This window comes from Bubalus bubalis, chromosome 9, assembly GCF_019923935.1.
Source record: "Bubalus bubalis isolate 160015118507 breed Murrah chromosome 9, NDDB_SH_1, whole genome shotgun sequence".
Lineage (NCBI taxonomy): Eukaryota > Metazoa > Chordata > Mammalia > Artiodactyla > Bovidae > Bubalus > Bubalus bubalis.
The window spans coordinates 50,873,969-50,880,091 of NC_059165.1; positions in this window are offsets into that span (position 1 = coordinate 50,873,969).

The following is a 6,123-nucleotide window of genomic DNA, read 5'->3' on the forward strand; positions in this document are numbered from 1 at the left end:
CCGTTAAGCAGTATTGGAGAGAAACTCTCTGTTTCCTTGAAGGCCAGAGGTTCTAAGAGGCTCTGATTCTTAAAGTCTGAGAATGTACAATTCTAAAATATGATTAATGCCTCTTCTGTTCTTTTGGAGCTGGTCAGTGTTCATACCTGTAGGTCCTCCTCCCAAGTTAGCTGTTGGTCTGAGCTGTCTGCTGAGTTAGCAGCAGAGTGGGTGTGTGAGGGCTTTTAGACTCTAGCACAGCTGACAGAACACATCCCTTTACTCATTCTGGCTTCTGCCCACAGGCTCCTTGTAGTTGGCTCTGCCTTCCTGATCTGCCTGCTTGTTCATAGACCTGGGGTTTATGATCCTTGTAGGATAAATCTGCAGGCCACATGGGAAAAATCTGAACTTGAGCAAAAAGGGGAAGAAAACAGCACCTTGGACACTATAGAGTTTCTGCCCTGTTGACAATCCCCAGAGATACCTAGGGATGATCTATCCACTAAGCAGCAATGACTGGGATCTCACGGCAGCTTTGAGAAGCACTTCACAACCCAGTGTGCAGAATGAAAAACTAGAAATGTTCCACCATATCACCATTGCTGCTGCTGCTGCTAAGTCGCTTCAGTCGTGTCCGACTCTGTGCGACCCCAGAGACGGCAGCCCACCAGGCTTCCCCGTCCCTGGGATTCTCCAGGCAAGAACACTGGAGTCGATTGCCATTTCCTTCTCCAGGGCATGAAAGTGAAAAGTGAAAGTGAAGTCCCTCAGTCGTGTCCAACTCTAGCGACCCCATGGACTGCAGCCCACCAGGCTTCTCCGTCCACGGGATTTTCCAGGCAAAAGTACTATCACCACTAGTAGATATAAACAGATATTCATTTTAAGTGGTCATTCATTTCCTCAATGCTATTCTTCATTCAATGACATAGATAATTTGAATTGTGTGTGAACAGATACATTTTCCCCATATGAAACTCAATAAAATTATTTTAATTTTGGGCAAAAATTTAACCCAATATTCCCTGAGTTGCCTTTTGCCAAAAAATACTGCTTACCTTTGGGTATCCTATAGGATTCTTCATATAGGAGCCTGAGTTTCTCCATGTGATCTAGCTACCGTGGCTAGCTTGGAAATTTTCAAACTTTTTTTTTTAAGCAATGGAATAATTTTTTTCAATCATAGTTTTATGTAGGACTATAATATACAAAACAGGTACAATAGAACTACTCTCTTGAAGTGACCCCTGACCTGTGGCATCCCCCTTACTTTTCCTACCTGGGTCCCTAAGGCAGTTCTGAAGAATCTCAGGTGCTGAGGAACCACTGGAAAACTACTGACCTAATTTGAACCAAAATGAGCATGGGGCAAGTGGGCATCTGAACAGAATCTGGGCTAGAAAGTTTGCATTGTTCTTTTTCTCTATGTCTGTCTGTCTGTGCCTGGTGCTCCCTTCCTCGTCCCAAGATAAGGCTGAGGGAAACAAGAGAGTGGTTTTGAGAGATGAGAAAGGCAGGCCAGTATATCCTTTAAAGGTGAGATTCCAGGCAGAAGGTGGGAAGATGGAGTGCTGAGCTGGGTGAGAAGAGGCTCCCAGCAAATTCTCAGGATCCCTCAGGTGGACAGAAACTGGAAGAAAGGTAAAGAAGTTAAGAATAGGTGAGGGCAGCAGCTAAAAGACAGCCAAGGACAGGGTGTCACATACTGAGCTGTCTGCAGCCCAGGGTATTTACGGGATTCCCAGGCTTCCTCAGAGTAGGGTCAGACACAGCATAAGGGCGTTTGTACCAGAAGTGGCTGGTTCCTTTTGCTTTGTGTCTGTCCTCCTTGCCTTGCTTCTCGGGGTCTCTAAAGAATATACCCATCATTGGAGCCTCTGAATTTGGGTCAGTGAAAGTCAGAAACTGGCCAAGATTTTATGGTTTGCAAAATACCTTTCTATACATGACCTCATTGCTCCTCTGAGGTATGTTGGGAAGGTGTGTAAGAGGAATGCTACACAGCATCCAACGTCACAGAACACTGCAGATGCCACCCCTATGAGAAAGCAGAGCATAAATGAGGTAGGGAGAGGAAAACAGTACAGACAGGCTAATTGCTGACTCTCTGGTGTACGGCCTCCCACTTAGGCTTGGCCCCCGGGCAGGATGGTAGCGGTTATACATTCCATTCCCAATAGGTCAGAATGGCTTTGTGCTAAGTTTCCTGGATCGTGTCAGTCAAATGTGTCATGCGTACTTGGTAGTCATAGCACGTTGCTCAAGAAGGATCATCTTCTAAGCCAGAGGTCACACACTGTCTGCACCCAGTGGGTTTTGTTTGGTCTGCATCAGATTTAAAATTTTGAATTAGTTGCCAACACTAAAAACAATTAGAAAATATAAACATCTGCATTTCTGGTTTTCTTGAAAAACTGGAGGATCTGACTATATTGGTTTTTTTACAACTGCCCTCTTTCCATGAGTCATGTATTCTCCACACCACCAAAGACCCCACCCAGCCTGCTTACTTCTTTATGTGCCTTGAGTAGGCCCATGCACATTTGAGTTTGAGACCCTTGGCCTAGGTTAGTGTCTTACGTAACTTGGCATAGAGAACAGGGGTTGCAAACTATGGTCTGTGAGCCAAATCTGGCCCTCCACATGTTTTTATAAATGAAGTTTTATTGGGTCATATTGGCTGCTTTCATAGTACTCAGTGCAATGGTTACTTGCTAGAGAGATCATAGTGTCTACAAATCCTAAAATACTTTCTATCTGGCCCTGCAGAGACCCTATCTGATCCCTGATTTAGACCATGTTTTCTAAATAAAAGTTTTCACCTATCAGAGGAATTCTTACCAGTGTTCTAAACTAACTTCACTTTCTCTCTCTCCAGACTTTATTTATAACCTACCAAACTGACAGGGGAATTTGGTGACCGGTTGTTCCCTGGGTCTGGGTTATTAGGAAGTCATACAATGTCAGTTTTAGTGTCTGGCCATGAGGCAGTTGGCTTCCTTTTATTTTCCCCTCATCTGTCATGGCCTCAGAAAAAGAACAGCACTACCCAGAATCACTGACATCCTGCTTTTCTGCAGACTCTAATTAGCCTTGCAATGATTAATTATGAGAATGGTAGCTTACATGTGTGTGGTGAAAGGGATTAACTCCACAGGATTCCTGCACCTTTTCTCACATTTCCTTCTCAAGACTGTCCTGCAAGGCAGGTCAATTGCCCACTCAGCAGCTCTTCTTCCTCCCATCTTCCTTGCTCTAGAGCCCAGCTCTAGGTAGTGACTGAAAATGCCAGAATCTTGCCTTTTGGCCTTCTACAGTGGCTGAGAGGATCCCACGCTCCTGTTCTGGCTAATAACAGACAAGGGAAGTCTTCCTAGAGGCTCTGAGAGAATATTTTCCTTCCTCATAAGAAAGTGACACGTGCAAGAGAGATTTCCATGTCCCTTCTGTTCTGTTTGTGGGTTTGGCTCTGTGAAGATGTGATGCTTGGAGCTGCCATAGCCATCTTTGGATATGAAGAGAGGTGTCGGTGATATGTGGAAGATGTCGGGAAGAAGAATGAGACAATCCTGAGTTCCTGGGAACATCCTTGAGCCTGGAATCATTGTCTTCCAGATGGTTCTCATTGTGAGAGATACTAACAAAAGCTTCTTGTTAAAGCCACTTTGGGTCAGATACTCTGTTATTATATAGGCCAAAGTATCTTAATTTGAATGATCAGCTATTACCTCTAGTTTACATAATTTTTGGAAACTAGCTAATATATATTTAGTTCTTACTATGCGTTAGGTATTATTTTGAGTTCTAAATAGTGGCTCATTTAGTCTTTATAATGACACTAGAAAATATATATTATTTCACATGATATCACTTGTATCTGGAACCTAAAATATGGCACAAATGAACCTATGTACAAAACAGAAACTGACTCACAGACACAGAGGACAGACTTGTGGTTGCCAGCGGCGGCGGGGAGGGGGTGGAGGTTTGGGGTTGGTAGAGGCAACTATTACATTTAGAATGGGTAAACAGCAAGATCCTGATGTACAGCACAGGAAACTATATTCAATGTCCTATGATAAACCGTAATGGAAAAGAATAAGAAAAGATTATATATGTATAACTGAGTCACTTTTGCTGTACAGCAGAGTAAATCAACTAGACTTCAATTTTAAAAAGTACATATTATTATCCCAGTTTTATAGAGCAAAAAATGACACTTAATAAATGCTAATACTGCATGAGATCACATACCTGGTAAGAGACAGAGCTGGGAATTAATCCAGTCTGGCTCTGGAGCCCATGGGCTTAATACTCTACTGTGCTCTCTCTCTGCACAGAAGAAAAGAAAATGGTCTGCTATCTCACAGCATCTGGTATATCCCTTCTTGGGTCAGACACTGGAACAGACCTTACACTTGTCCATCCTCATCAGACAGTGAGCGCTCCATCACTCTCCATCCTCATCACTTATTACAGCCTGGATCTTAGTGGGTGCTCAATCCTTGGACTGGATTCAAGCCCCTTTGCTACTCACCTGCTGCTCTTTGTTTCCCCTCTCAGCTGTAGGCATCAAACCATTGCCAGCCTAGAAAAGTGCAGGAAGGTACCCTGTGTCCTGTATCCTAATGAGGGACATTTCATGGTGGCCATGGATACATGGATACTCTGTTTGAAGCCAGGCAGAATCAAGTTCAGTTATGGCTCTGCAACCTCTAGCTGTGGGTTACCATAGGAGAATTCTTTCCCCTCTCTGAACCTCAGTGTCCTTTCTTTTAAATGGAGTAACAATGACCTTCCACTGTGGTTGTTTTGATTATTAAAATGATAGAGGTATAAAATGCTTAACAAAATACCTGGCATCAAGTAATTACCCAGTTAATGGTAGATACTATTATTAGTAAGGTTGCTTTTTTATTCTTTTTTTAAAAGTCATTTTATAAGAGCTATCTTTTAAAAAAAATCTACTTGTTTCTTGGATGTGCTGGATCTTCTTTGCTGTACGTGGGCTTTCGACAGCTGTGGTGAGAGGGGCCTACTCTCTAGTCGCACTGCACAGGCTTCTCATTGTGGCTTCTCTTGTTGGGGAGCACAGGCTCTATACTGAGCGGGCTTCAGTAGTTGTGGCGTCCAGGCTTAGCTGCCCCATGGCACATGGAATCTTTCCAGACCAGGAATCAAACCCATGTCCCCTGCATTGGTAGGCAGATTCTTAACCACTGGACCCTCAGGGAAGTCCTGCCTTTTTATTCTTATTATCACTATGAGGCTGTTTGTGGAACAACATGTCTGTATGAGGTAAACCTGAAACCCTGGGAGTAAAGAAGGGGGCTCACTCTGGTGGTGACGTGGAAGTCAGGAGAGCAGGATGCTAGCCCGGTTTGGGGATATCAGGGCCTTCCCTTTCTCTCTCTGGGCTTAGGTTTTCCCACCTATCAAATGCATATATTTGCTGAGATGACCTCTAAGGACCTTTCCCAGGTCAGATAGGACACACTGTGAGATGCACCAAACACATCGGCCTGCTTTCTCTCCAGGACTCTGCACAGCTCAGGAGCTGTTACCGTCTCTGAGAGTCCTGATTCAGTCTTCTCCAAAATCATTCAAGGTTGTATATGGGTTTCCAACCCATCAGCCACCAGCATGACCCAGTGCCTGGCACAAGGTGCATGGTCAACAATTCTGAGTTGGATGAATGAATGAACTTCATTGAGTGAATGAATGGCACCTATGACCCCTGAAGTTTGGGCCAGTTTGGTTTCTTGTAGTATAAATATTTAGAATATAACCATTATTATGGTTTTTGGCAAGGGTGAATCACTTAGTCATGGTCATGGCCTTGAACTGAACCAAACTGTGAGCCAGCACAAGAATAAACTGCATTCAACCACTGACCTCAGAGCCAAAGGGAAACTGACTTTCCGTTGACCCATGAGCCAGGTTTGGTTTTGCAAGAAAAAAAAAAAAATTATGAACAACCCAATATTTAGCAAACCCTGTTTCCTTCCTTGAATTTTCTTCTAAACCCTCAAATTGGGACAAAATTAGACCCTAAATAATCCCTGCTTATATTATTGCACAATATACTCAAATAATAATAATGTTACCCAACACTTGCAGGGCAATTACTTTGTACTAAGT